Source organism: Triticum dicoccoides, chromosome 2B (genome assembly GCF_002162155.2).
Source record: "Triticum dicoccoides isolate Atlit2015 ecotype Zavitan chromosome 2B, WEW_v2.0, whole genome shotgun sequence".
Lineage (NCBI taxonomy): Eukaryota > Viridiplantae > Streptophyta > Magnoliopsida > Poales > Poaceae > Triticum > Triticum dicoccoides.
This window is the reverse complement of record NC_041383.1, coordinates 810,313,206-810,327,772: the sequence shown is the minus strand read 5'-3', so window position 1 is coordinate 810,327,772 and position 14,567 is coordinate 810,313,206.

The window sequence follows — 14,567 nt, the reverse complement described above, 5'->3', positions numbered from 1 at the left end:
AGACTTGGGACAACCGAAAAGAAGATGTTTGAGGTACTCTTGTCCTTGGGCACAGATTGTTCATTGACTTGTGACTTTGATCAAATGACAAGGGAGAGTTCCATGAAGGCTTTTTCCCCAAACGAATTTTTTTTACTTTTGCCCACCACCTTAACTGCCACATCTTTCGCCAGGTAGGGTTAGCCTCTAGTTGCTCCCAAGTTGGTTGAATGCCTCTACTTTTGACCATGGCAATGGTCCCAAACTACATGATACACTGATCAAACCAAGAAGCAGCCATTCTTGTTCAAACTCCACACAACCAAAGTTCATTTTCTTCATGTGTTAATTAATAGCGGTATAGATAGAGTTCTTCTCACCTCAATAGGCAAAAAAGTATGCTCAATCCGGTCTACATCCTACTGATGCAAGATGGGGTCAATTGTGTCACTTGCCTTCAAGAGACAGTGACCCCCTTCCCCTCGGTCGAGTGACAATCATCCTTATGGGCTAGTTAGGGATCAATGTATTACTCCACATGTTAGTTTTCTAACATCCCCTACTCTCCAACTATATACATGCTTCTTTCTGGATGTTTGATTCACCTTGTTTTTCCAGATTTTTTATGGGAATGCCTAGTGGCGCATCTTATTGAAGTTGCAGAAGAGTCACATCATTTACAATATCTTGCATGATAAAAGAAAGGGGGGAGGGGGTCACATTACTCGGTAGAGTTTGTATCGAACGGATGCCTTGCAAGAATATGTGCCACCTTATTTGCATCCTCCAGTTCGCTAAAAAAATATTATATCCCATGGGTTTTCAAAAATTTAATCGTTTGATTTTTTTTATTTTTAATAATGATCGTTTGATTATATTGTGCTATGGGTGGAGTGTTTTTTTAGGGGCTGCTATTTTTTAGGGGCTTCTTTATTTTCAGGGGATGATGTGGGTATGATTACCATTTATTTTTATTTTTATTTTGACAAGATGCTGTGGGGATAGTTAGTAGTTCATGCGTGGAGGCGGCCCATAGTTATTTGGAGGCATGTCCACTTCCGGATAGATAGATAGATAGGTAGGTAAAGGTTAGACCTGCCCAGCTCAGCACCGCCGACGCCCTTCCATGGAGAGAGCGCGAGACGGCAGAGCGCGGTCCTCCTCCTTGTCGTCGGCGGTTTCCTCTCCAGCGGTGACCTTCTCCTACCCCCAATCCCCACTTTCTTCCAAGCAAGTTGGAAGATCTGGGAGCCTCTCGTCCTTTCCGGCAACCATACGGCACTCCCCGCACTCACGGCGGCCAAACGGAGGACCCAGATCTCCCGGAGGTGACTTGAATTCCAGTGCATTGCATACCCATCATTTTACCTGTTGTGTATTTGGATCATCTACTCATATGCATTTTGCACTGTATGTTTACTCATTTGTAGCATAGCATATCTTTGTTAGCAAACGATTTTTTGTCAACTGTGCTGTTTTAACCTTCAACAAGGACCGGGCGTAGTCGAACTCGATTCAATTAAAGTTGGAGAAACAGACACCAGCCAGCCACCTGTGTGCGAAGCACGTCGGTAGAATCAGTCTCATGAACGCGGTCATGTAATGTCGGTCTGGGCCGCTTCATCCAACAATGCCCCCGAATCAAAGTAAGACGTTGCTGGTAAGCAGTATGACTATTATCGCCCACAACTCATTGTGTTCTTCTCGTGTATATAACATCTACGCATAGACCTGGCTCGGATGCCATTGTTGGGGAACGTAGAATTTCAAAAAAAATCCTACGATCACGCAAGATCTATCTAGGAGAAGCATAGCAACGAGCGGGGAGAGTGTGTCCACGTACCCTCGTAGACCGAAAGCAGAAGCGTTTAGTAACGCGGTTGATGTAGTCGAACGTCTTCACGATCCAACCGATCCAAGCACCGAACGTACGACACCTCCATGTTCAGCACACGTTCAGCTCGATGACGTCCCTCGAGCTCTTGATCCAGTTGAAGCTGAGGGAGAGTTCCGCCAGCAGGACGGCGTGGCGACGGTGATGATGAAGTTACCGGCGCAGGGCTTCGCGTAAGCACTACGACGATATGACCGAGGTGTGTAACTGTGGAGGGGGCACTGCACATGGCTAGGAACAATTGATGTGTGTTCAGGGGTGCCCTCCCCATGTATATAAAGGAGGGAGTGGGAGGGAGGTAGCCTAGGGCGCGCCCAAGTAGGAGGAATCCTACTTGGGCCCCTAGCCCAATTCGCCCCCCTGCCATATTTGGACAAGGGGGAAAGGAAGGAGGGGGGAGGGGAAGGAAGTAGGAGTCCTACTTTATACTTTCCTTTTCCTCCTCTCCTTTCTCTTTCTCCCCACGTGGCTGGCCCTATAGGGGGCGCACCAGCCCCTTGTGGGCTGGTGTGTTCCCTTACTTGGCCCATTAAGCCCATATTTTTGTCGGGGGTTGCCCGGAACCACTTCCGCTGACCCGCTATCACCCGGAACACTTACGGTGTTCAAATACCATCGTCCTATATATGAATCTTTACCTATCGACCATTTCGAGACTCCTCGTCATGTTCGTGATCTCATCCGGGACTCTGAACAAACTTCGATCATCAAATCACATAACTCATAATACAAATCGTCATCGAACGTTAAGCGTGCAGACTCTACGGGTTCGAGAACTATGCAGAAATAACCGAGACACATCTTCGGTCAATAACCAATAGCGGAACCTGGATGCTCATATTGGCTCCTACATATTCTACGAAGATCTTTATCAGTCAAACCGCATAACAACATACGTTGTTCCCTTTGTCATCGGTATGTTAGTTGCCTGAGATTCGATCGTCGGTATCCTCATACCTAGTTCAATCTCGTTACCGGCAAGTCTCTTTACTCGTTCCATAATGCATCATCCCGTAACTAACTCATTAGTCACATTGCTTGCAAGGCTTATAGTGATGTGCATTACCGAGAGAGCCCAAAGATACCTCTCCGATACTCAGAGTGACAAATCCTAACCTCGATCTATGCCAACTCAACAAACACCATCGGAGACACCTGTAGAGCATCTTTATAATCACCCAGTTACGTTGTGATGTTTGATAGCACACAAGGTGTTCCTCCAGTATTCGGGAGTTGCATAATCTCATAGTTAGAGGAACATGTATAAGTCATGAAGAAAGCAATAGCAATAAAACTAAACGGTCATTATGCCAAGCTAACGGATGGGTCTTGTCCATCACGTCATTCTCTAATGATGTGATCCCGTCCATCAAATGACAACACATGTCTATGGCTAGGAAACTTAACCATCTTGATTAACGAGCTAGTCAAGTAGAGGCATACTAGGGACACTTTGTTTTATCTATGTATTCACACATGTATCAAGTTTTCGGTTAATACAATTCTAGCATGAATAATAAAAACTTATCATGATATAAGGAAATAAAACAATAACTTTATTATTGCCGCTAGGGCATATTTTCTTCGGTTTTTGTATTTTCATATTATAAAAACATATATCTACTATCCATACTACACTTGTATCACCATCTCTTCGCCGAACTAGTGTACAAGATATTTTCTTGTATTTGGTTGCAGGGTTGTTTGAGAGAGACCATCTTCATCCTACGTCTCACAGGATTGATAAACTTTAGGGCATCCACTTAAGGGACAATTTACTATTGTCCTACAAAACTCTGCGCTTGGAGGCCCAACATGAGTCTACAAGAACAAGTTGTGTAGTAGACATCACATGCTCGTGATAAGATCTGATAATTTCTATTTACTATGTTATACCAATGATCTGTTCGAGTGGCAGGCCTTCCTCGACAAGGAACGACTTGTTCCAACCTCCACGCCACTCTCGTTCACCTTCGAGTACAATGAACAAGGTATGGGGCTCCGCTCCTGCCTCGCGGAGCTCCAGATGAGCAGGGGGGTGGTGATCGCCACGGCAACACAATGATTTCCTCCTGCCGGGGCAACCAAGGCCCCCTCAAATGCGTGCTGGCCACAATCGATCTAACTTTTTGTGAAGGGTCCAGGTTCCTGTTTGTGTTCGACCGGGTTAGAGCAGAGTGACTAATTTTTTTCCGAATCTTCCTAAATGAGGCGATTGGTTGGTTGGGGATAGATTTGAAAACAAGTCTGTTAAAAGTAAGGATGGTGTGGCGGCGACGGCATCCTCACGGTGCACTTGTGTCCTCGGGCTCCGTTGTTGCGATGATGTTTTCTCCATTGCCGGTATGGAGCCTCGGACGTAGTCTGGGAGTGGATCGGATTGTGGTCCGCATCGATGACATCTGAAAGATGGTGGGTTGTGTACTTGTTTTGTGGTTCGTGGCTGGCCAGTATGGTTTCCTACTTCGACGTCTTAGTCGTGCAGATATGTCAAATATGGAGTTTGATGGTGTGTCCAAGGTGTTTCCCCGTTCTGATTCATTCAACGGCAATATGTTCGCCCTTGGCGAGCCACCTTGGACGTCCACAAAGCTGCATATCAGTGATGGAGTCTCGTGGAGCTTAGGTGAGGAGGTGATCCGTCATTTTTTTTTCTTTGGTGGCTGTTGTGGGTGTCGGAGGCAGGTGTTGGGCAATGGTGTCAAACTCAAGGGATTCTTCAGTGTAAATTGTAATTTTTCTTCTTGACTGGTGTTTCTTTGTACAAAGGCTAGCCTTCTGCTATATTTTCAGTCTTGTTAGGTCAGGGAGTACGTGAATTGTATTATGATCTTTGTGATATAAATGAGACACATATTACTGTGCAAAGAAAAAGACCACCAAAACTCATAAAAAGATACACCAAAGGTGTTCGTTAGCTGAAAATCCGTTTTCATCTACAATTTTCCCATCCATAATTTGGGGTGAACGTTTCTCCTTTAGGTTTAATTGAGTGCTATTTTAGGTAGTTATATAATCTGATTAATTAATGTGTTGATGGATATGTACTATTCATTATTTTTTGATGTCCTAGAGAACAATGTCAAAAAAGATTTATCATTGTCGATTTTGTAAATTTGCTGATGGATCTATCATTTCAGAATCTATTTGTGACTTTTGAGCAGCATGTGATGATGGTGAATCCTGAAAAATGAAATGTAATCAAGTCTGTTTCATGTTATTTTTGTGAGTCTTGTGAATCAAGTCCGTTTCATGTTATAACGGGGCGGTGAATCTTTTGTGCATCAATAATTTGTAGACCTCTAAATGTCGAATAATAAGTGAAATATAGTCAGGCGGTGTATGTTCCTTTGTCACGCTAAAAATATATTCTTCTGATGAACTGCAAAATAGTATAATTCCAATTATAAATTTATTTTAGTTTGTCACATTGTACAGGTTAATTTGATGATCGGGGTAAACCAATTTTGTACAGTCTTAATCATGATGAAGGGGGTCACATGATTTTGAACATCTTTGTGTTATTCTTAAAACAACATTAGCATGTCATAATATTGTTCAGTTCATTGAAGAATGCAGTTATTTGGTGAACAGAAGCTCGTTGGCTAGCTGGCTGTTGTGTCAGAGTTGTGTTCCTGGAAATTATAGATAGCACAATACAGGAGAAATACTACCACGGAGTACACCAACTTCTTCATTAGATGCACAGGGCCTCCGTCAGATGCATAGCAAGCAGCCCAAGATACCGAGCTGTGCAGTGCTTCTCCACCAAATGAACTTTTTGTGCATATGAGCCATGCGGTTTATGCCGCGCAATTAATCTGGCAGGAGCAAGAGCAATGTCTCCGTGTGATGCCCGCCTCCTCTTCATACTATGTGTAGTCATCGCCCCGGTTCCGGCCAGGGCGATCGACCCGACCGTATTGGTTGTGTTCACATAAGTCGATCTACCCGACCATATTGGCTGACATTTCATCCTTCCGTACTGACATTGCATCTTGCCCAGTTCCCCTTTTTGGCAGGGCCTGGGGATCTACGTGCCGATGATGGAGTTCATCCTCGACGTCGACGACCTCAATGTGAAGCAAGATATGTTCATAGATGTGGCGACGACGAGAAGCCTGAGACAGTCCAGGAACTCTGAGTGGCGCTGAAGCGGACCGACATAACAGAGCTGCCGCACGAAGTCGTCCTGTTGAACTTGGTGGTGCCGGAGCGGGGCTCCTGCAAGCTCGCGATCAGACATGACAAGGTATGGGGCTCCGCTCCAGCTGAGCACGGCGGCGGTTGGGGAGGTTAGCACGCTCCTGGGGACTTCTTGTGTCGAAGCTCTAGCCCACACCTATGTGAGGTTGGGGAGGTTAGCACGGTGGATGTCATTGACCCGGGGATTAGGTGCTCACTCAATAATACCTTATCCATACCTATGTGTGCTAGACCTGTTTTCAGTTTTCTTCTAATGCCTCATCTCTGTGTATGACTTCAATTGTATGCTAATCATCTCATCTCCGTCAAGACATAGTATCTTCCCTGAAACTGTAGCACGATGGCCCTTTTATAATGAGAGAAACGAACTTTCGTAGTGGTAGTTTAGACATGCGATCTGTACATGTATCCATGCCTCTGAGGTCTGAGCTAGCCACTACCGTTGTTTGGTGCTTGCGTTCACAAAAGCTTCATGTGACAACACAATTTTCTTGTCACGGGCATGATGCATACATGTACTCATTAGCAGGCAAGAACAGCTTCACCACGCCATATCTGTGAAGTTAATTAGCGGCAGCTAAGACCACGACATACTCATGAAGTTACCCGTATATATAACCTCATCTACTTCACTACATCGATTGATTAGATGTAGATATAGGCCTTCACGCCTCCTAGTTGTCCTCACATTACTCCTTGAGGCCGGTGGCAGCTCCTCCAATATACCCTCTCCATATGTATCTATAAAACTCGCACACATTTCAATTTGTTTATCCTTAAACATGATAAAAAGAAAAATGATTTATATTCCACACAAAGTATATTATCGTTCTCATAAATATGAGTTATATTCTATGTAGAGCATTCACGTCAAAACAATCCAAATGGTATGACTTTTATGGCATATGTTACTCATATAGTATTAAGCTGATTGATGGTCGAAATATAATACTGAAGGCCTAGTTTGGCAGCACGGTTCTAAAAAACCGTAGTGTATTAAATCTAAAGTATTTTAGTGCATGGCAATGAATACTCTAGTTTTTAAAAACCGTAGTTTTCCTCATTTTTACCAAAACTACCGAAGCGTCTAGCTGGCGTTGTTTTGCTAGTGCTGTAGCTTTCTTACTGACAATTACGCATGGATGACAGCTGAAACTAAATCCGCTACACCTAAGGAGCTCCACGGCCGGATCTCAGCGTGGGCTAATGGTTGTCGGCTACATGCAACCTTTTCATGCACTAGTGTGCTGCAATGACCAATCGGTCTGCTCCACGAGCTAGCATCATTCGAGACGTGCAGTACCAAAAGTAATCGGCAGCCAGCGAATCCCTAGAAGTGTGCAAGATCTCCTGAAAGTAATTAACCAGTGGCTACGTCTGTCTGTCGATGCAGCCCTTGCTTGCGGCAGTTGTGCAACCGATTTCCAGGGCTGAGGTTTATTTGCTCGTGACTACAGAGAAGGCAGAGGAACTAGTGACGGCCAGACTCGACGGATCAACTAAACTAAAGCACCTAATTATCAGGAGATAGCCTACAATTTATTTCAAATATAACAGATTCAGCAGCTGTCGGACACGGGGATTGGACCTTCTGATCTATACATAGATGTGGACGATTTCTCTTCGTCCGGCTTATAAAAAAAGTGGTCGAATCTCCTTTTTATATGCGGCTGCCAGGGATCATCCGGATGATTTCCTAGAGAAATCATAAGAATCATCCCCTAGCTAGCCGTCTGATCCGCCACTCTGGATGCCTTCGATCGCAAGAAGCAACACAACCTGAGTCTTCTTCCTCTCATCCCATCCACGCGCATCAGAAAATCAACATAGTGCCCCATCTGAAAACGATGCAGATAGACGCAGCACCCCCGCTGTTGGTGTCCTGCGCCGGCGAGCGCTGCATCGCACCTCCAAAGAGCCCTCGACGGCGGCTGCATCGCAACTCCAAAGAGCCGCCGGAAAACTGCTGCATGGCAGCACCGGCCGGGTTCTGCTCCATGGCAACACTGAGCGCAGCAGAAATCTTCGACGTAGCACCGACGATGCTCCAGCAAAGCTTCATTGCATCTCCGGTGAAGCTTCATTGCAGCATCGCCTACTGCAACGCAGCTCTGCCACCGGACATGGCAGGAAATCATAGCTCGCTCCTGCTGCAAAGCAGTTTCGTCGTTGCCGTGTAGCAGCATCGTTCGCCTGCTGAAGCGCAGCTCTGCCGCCGGCCACGGCAGCAGCTCGTAGCCCCTCGTGCTCCAACTCAGCGCCATCGTCGGCATGGCAGCAACGTTGTCGCGCATCACCTGCTGCAACGCAGCTCTGCCGCCGGCCATGGCAGCAGCGTCCTCCCAGCCTAGCCTATAGCAGCACGAGGTGAGCGGCGATTGGGATTGCAGCAGAGCATCGTCCCTTGGGAAGCCGGCTTGCAATGGCGACGGCAGCAACGGTGCAGCGACGTGAGACGACGGTCTACGGAGACGGGTGCTGGCGCTGGTGTGTGTTACAATGTGCTCGAGGAAGAAGAGATGGAGGAAAAAGAACGAGCGGCTCAGCTTCTGGCGGAAGGGAAAAAATTTCCGTGCGTACCGGTTGCAAACTTCATCCTTTGCAACCTGGACGTCATCTTCTGCCACGTGTACTTCTCGACATCGTCTAGCGGCCCGTCTTTAGATTTGCCCTAACCACTATGCCACCCATAAATGGAAAAACGATTCATTTTTTCCCAAAACCACGCCTGGTATAATTCTTATAGAGGCATACCCACATATTGTACAAGCATAAACATAGCGTAATGGTTGAGTCCTATTCTCCCATGCTGGACACCTGGGTTTCGACCCTGGGGACGGACACCCCTTTTTTCTCTTCTTTTCTCTCGCTCTCCCTCTTCCGCGCGTTCGTGGGCCAGCCCATGTGTGGGGCGTGAGACTGTCCTTTTTTCATTATGTTTTAGTTTTTCCTTCTTTAAATTAATTTGAGATTTCCAAAACTAAAAAAATTGCAAGTTTTGATTTATTTGAGAAACATAAAACTTTCGTGAATTCAAAAAATGGCCGGGAAATCATAAAATGTTTGTTATTTAAAAAAACTCCTGTTTTCCATTTCGTATTTTACTCTTTCTTTTCTCATTTCTTTTTTTAGTTTAAATTAATTTGGGGTTTCAAAAATTCAAAAGTTTGTTAATTTTGGTATTTATGAGAAATCATAAAATGTTCGTCAATTCAAAAGATGGTTGGGAAATTGTAAAATGTCTGTGATTTTAAAAAGCTGTTGAATATTATACAAAAATTCCTGATTTCGAAAAATATGTTCATGAAATAAAAACATGTTCATGATTTTAAAAAATGCTTGTGTATCCAAACATATTCGGGAATTTAAATGAACTGCCCATGAAATTAAAAAAAATGAACACAGAAATTCAAAAATATCCATTGAAACAAATTCGTAAATAACGAACAAAACAAACCATCGCTCACCTAATGTTTTCTTTTAGGGATCTGTAGAGGTTGTTTTATGATTTTATTTAGTCCATCCCGCGTTGGGTAAAAAAAAGGTTACCAAGCCCAAAAAAATTGAAACATTTTCCAATGGGTTAGTTTTTGTAAGCTATATGAAAATGATTAAATATCTAATTTACCTCCATTCATAGCTATGTTTATTGTGGCACTATAGTTTTACTGGTCATGAAAAACACCGCGACACTAGGCCATGGCAAGACACATCATTCATTAGTCTACCTTAGACAGGGTCTATCAATGCAGTTTGCTCAGCCAAAAAAATATTTTGTTGTGACACCTTAGGAAATCAAGTAGACCATCACATTTTCAGTTTTTTTAAATGACTTTTTAAAAGACCCTTATCTCATCTTGACATTATTCGAGTAGTTTATGGAACGACATTTTAAATGCCCTTATCTCATCCTGGCATAATTTGCATAATTTGATTGTTTTTCCCGTGGCAACGCATGTGCATATTTGTAGTATTTGTAGTACCAAAGACTTTTCTAGAAACTTCTGCTTCGATACAACTCCCTGAACATATAAACAGACCATCTCTTCATACCCCCTCATAATAAAGCGTAGGATGATTTTTTTTTAGAAAATACATCACCTATGCCATTACGATGCGTACATATATGTCGCCATTAGCTTTTTTTTCCTATTTTTTAAATATTCAAAAAATATGCGCTACAAGAGATTCGAACTACAACCCTAAAAGGCCGGAGGATTTGTGTCTCGTGCCGCACCGGTATCTCCTCCTGGGCCTGTCGAGCAGTTGGTGGCCGACGCGATGGAGGAGGTGACGCCAGATGATGCGGCGGCGGAAGTCGTGCTTGACACAGAGATGCCCGTGGCCGCTACCGCTGGAGCGCGGTTGGAGGTGGCGGCGGCAACCTCCGATTCGTGGGAACCGTCGATCATGATGACACTGCTCAAGAAGCGTAGAGGCCTGGTCGAGCGCATCATTGACAACGTCGAAGACGCCATGTCGGGGTCGTGCTTGGCAGCGGGGAAGACACAGATCAGGCAAGGTCATAGTGGCAGCTACAATTTGCTTGGCGTGGTCAACGTCGTCACGGCCGAAGACTCGACCGCATTTTCGACAGAGGTCACCGAACGCCGCCTCCATGTCCTTTTTCTAGCCCCGCCTTGGAGTGAGCGAAGCACGGGTTCAGATCACTGGCTAATTGGACCCGGAGCACCTCATACGTCGCCTGACCCTCTGGCGAGAGAGTCGCCAGGAACTCCACGCGCCGTTGTGATGTGTTCTGCTGAGAATACATCAGAATTTCCATGGAATTTGTTGGGGAAAACTTGGGTGGATATTTGATGAAGAATCGAACAGCTCTGATGCCAAATGTGAGGACCCGGTTCCAATTCATTCAATTTGCCATGGATATGATTACAACTCCGGATTTACAGGAGGAACCCAAAAAAAAGATAGAGGAATTACGCGGAGGGGAGGGAGGAGATGACCAACAATTTCTATCCTAACCAGCTAGCGAACTTCTTGGCCGAAGCCGCCGATCCGTTCAGTGTGGTTAATCCTAGTCTCCCTTGTGGGCTGGGTAGTGGCAAAGAGCCCAGCTAGGCCCAGGTCTCTGATGCAGTGGCTGCTCTGCCAAGCAGGACGTTGAGATTGAAGAGGTTAGAACACTCCTCTGTGCCTATGACAAGATAGTAGTCATCCATGAAGAGGAGTGCCATGGACTCAGGGATTAGGTGGTCACTCCCAAACATTCTAGACCTACTATTTCAGTTTTCTTCTAATGTCTCAACTATATGTGAATGGCCGGCTCCATTCAATTGTGTACTGCTAATCATCTCATCATATCTTCCCTGAAACAGTAGCACGGCGTGGTCCTTTTATAATGAGAGAAACAAACTTCCATAGTGGTAGTTTAGGCATGCGATCTGCATGTATCCATTCACCTGAGCCAAGCAGTACCGCTGTTTGGCGCTTGCATTCACAAGTACTTCATGCGACGACACATTTTTGTAGTGAATGCTGTGATTTCACATAAATCATTGATGGAGATGCCATGCATGGAGGGAGAACATGCATGCTGCGATGTGAGGTGTGATGCACGCATGTAAATGCCGTGCATGCACGCCATTTTCAAGGTCGATGTGAGCCAAGACATGCGCATGTCCCATGAGCAATCTACTTTTGCAGCACCAGGTAGTGGCATGTGCGTGGTTGCATTGGTAGCTATTTATCTCTGTTTTAAATTATTTGTCTTACATTTGTCTAGATACATTTGTACACAAGTAATTCGAGACGGAGGGTGAAGTCTGAAATAAACCCTGAGGTTGTAGAGCTCGATGAAAATGAACCAGCACGTCTAAATCCCTGAAACCTGTGATATACCCTAACTTCATTGATCCCGGTCGTTTTGAACCTTAAGATCGTACCCAAACAGAGAATTCCTACGTACCATCTGAAAGGCCGGGATTGATTAGTCAGCCAACACCTGCGGATGAGTCCCACGGAATCAAACCCCTTCAGTCAGCACTCGTCACTCAGCAGCATCGCCGTGGACTGCGCCTCGTGCGAGCGGCCACGAGAGCTGCATCACTCGCAACCACTCATGGCCGTGCAAGGATCGCCGGCTGGGGTACCAGGACCTGCTCGTTTTCGGTGCTAGGCATGGCAGCACACCCAGCTTCCTACACCGGTGTTAGACTGTATAGCTTCTGTATTTACATGTGTATACTGTAACGTTGTATACCACCTCATCATATATATGTGATAGGCCATCCCTAGAGGGTTGTGCCGGTTCCCCCAAAACTATTGTCTTACATGGTATCACGCTAGGTTACGTACGCTTCCGCCCAAACCCTAACCATCCGACACCGCCGCCGCCGCCGCCGCCACCGCCGCCGCCGCCCTGCCACCTCATCGCCGTCATGTCGTGCGCTGCTGCGTCCGGATCCACCACCGCCGGCTTCCTGCCGGCCTCCCTCAGGGCGCTCCTGTCCCGGCCGCTGGACGCCGCCTCCTTGCAGTCTCCGATCGGGACGCGGAGCGTGGGCTCCCTCTTCGCGCTCCCGTCGGCTGCCTCGTCGCTCGGACAGGTGCTCGCGGTGCACACCGCCACCACCCAGCCCGCCTCTTCCACCGCGGCCGCCGTCTCGCCTATGCCGCTGGTGGCGGAGTCCGCCATGATGGCGGGTCTTGCGGCGTCGGCCCCGGCCGCCGCGCCCCCTGCACCCGCGCCGGTTGCGCCTCTAACTGTCTCCACGGTGTTCGTACCTCAGCCAGTCTCCTCGATGGGATCGCAGCCGCCGCCGCCGTTTCACTTCGGCCATCTCATCACCATTAAGTTGTCATCGGACAACTACATATTCTGGCGTGCGCAGGTTCTTCCGCTCCTTGGGAGTCATTACCTGCTTGGCTACGTCGACGGTTCTCTCCCTTGCCCTCCCGCGCTGGTGAACAGCATGCACGGTCCGGTCTATAATCCGGCCCACCGTGTTTGGACAGGGCAGGACCAGGCGAACCTCTCCTCCATCCAGGGGTCGCTCTCTCCGGCTGTCGCTGGACTCGTCGTCTTCGTTAAGACGTCTCATGAGGCATGGACTATCCTCGAGCGCTCGTTTGCGGCGCAGTCACAGGCGCGTGTCTCTGCGCTTCGCCGTCAGCTTGGCGAGTGTGAGAAGCTTGACTCCACGGCCACGGAGTTCTACAACAAGGTCAAGGGCCTTGCTGACACATTGGCCTCCATTGGACAGCCGCTCACCGATTCCGAGTTCAACTCCTTCATCGTCAACGGGCTCGATGAGGAGTATGATGCTTTGGTCGAGATCATCAACGAGCGGGGAAGCTCCACTCCCATGGCGGCACATGAGGTCTACTCCCGCCTTCTCCTCACCAAGCAGCGTGTCGAGGCGCGCCGCTCCAAGTCCAGCCACGGCTCCCTCTCAGTGAACGCCGCCACTAAGGGTGGCCGCAACTTGTCCAAGGGGCCGTCACCTGCTTCGTCTTCGCCATCTTCGGCTCCCCCTGCGTCCGCAACTCTTCCAGGGGCCGGTGGTCGACGCGTTTGTCAGTTGTGCGGCATTGAGGGGCACTGGGCCTCCAAGTGTCACAAACGCTTCCACCGGAGTTTTCTTGGTCTTGGCAATGACGGCAAGGATACACGCAACTTTGCCCGTCAGGTCGCCATGGCTGATCGTCCGGCGCCGCAGAAGCAACAGGGACACACTCAGTCCTACTCCATCGATCCACACTGGTACATGGACTCTGGGGTGATAGAGCACCTGACAAGCGAGATGGGGAAGCTTCACACTCGTGAACCCTATCATGGCTCCGACAAGATCCACACCGCCAATGGAGCAGGTATGCACATCTCTCATATTGGTTAAGCATCGCGTCTCACTAGACATGCCAATAGGAGTCTTCATCTTCGCAACGTTCTTCGAGTTCCATCTGTGACACGTAATCTTCTTTCAATTTCTAAACTCACACGTGATAATAATGTGCTTTGTGAATTTCATCCTTTTGATCTTTTTATTAAGGATCGGGGCACGAGGGACATTCTTCTTAGTGGGCGGCTCTGCCAGGGCCTCTACCGTCTGGATCATCCTGGTGTCGCTCGCGTTTTCAGTGGAGTTCAGGTATCTCCGTCACAGTGGCATGCTCGTCTTGGTCACCCGGCCACACCTATTGTCAGTCATGTTTTGCATCATCATGAGCTTCCTAGTGTGTCTAGTAATAAAGATGTAGCAGTGTGTGATGCTTGTCAGCAGGGGAAGAGTCATCAACTTCCTTTTTTGGAGTCTAGTCGTGAGGTGAAACATCCTTTAGAACTTGTGTTTTCATATGTATGGGGTCCTGCTCAGACTTCTGTCAGTGGTCATAATTATTATATCAGTTTCATTGATGCTTATAGTCGCTTTACCTAGCTTTATCTTATTAAACGTAAATCTGATGTGTTTGACATTTTTGTTCAGTTTCAAAAACATGTTGAACGCCTTCTCAAGCACAAAATAGT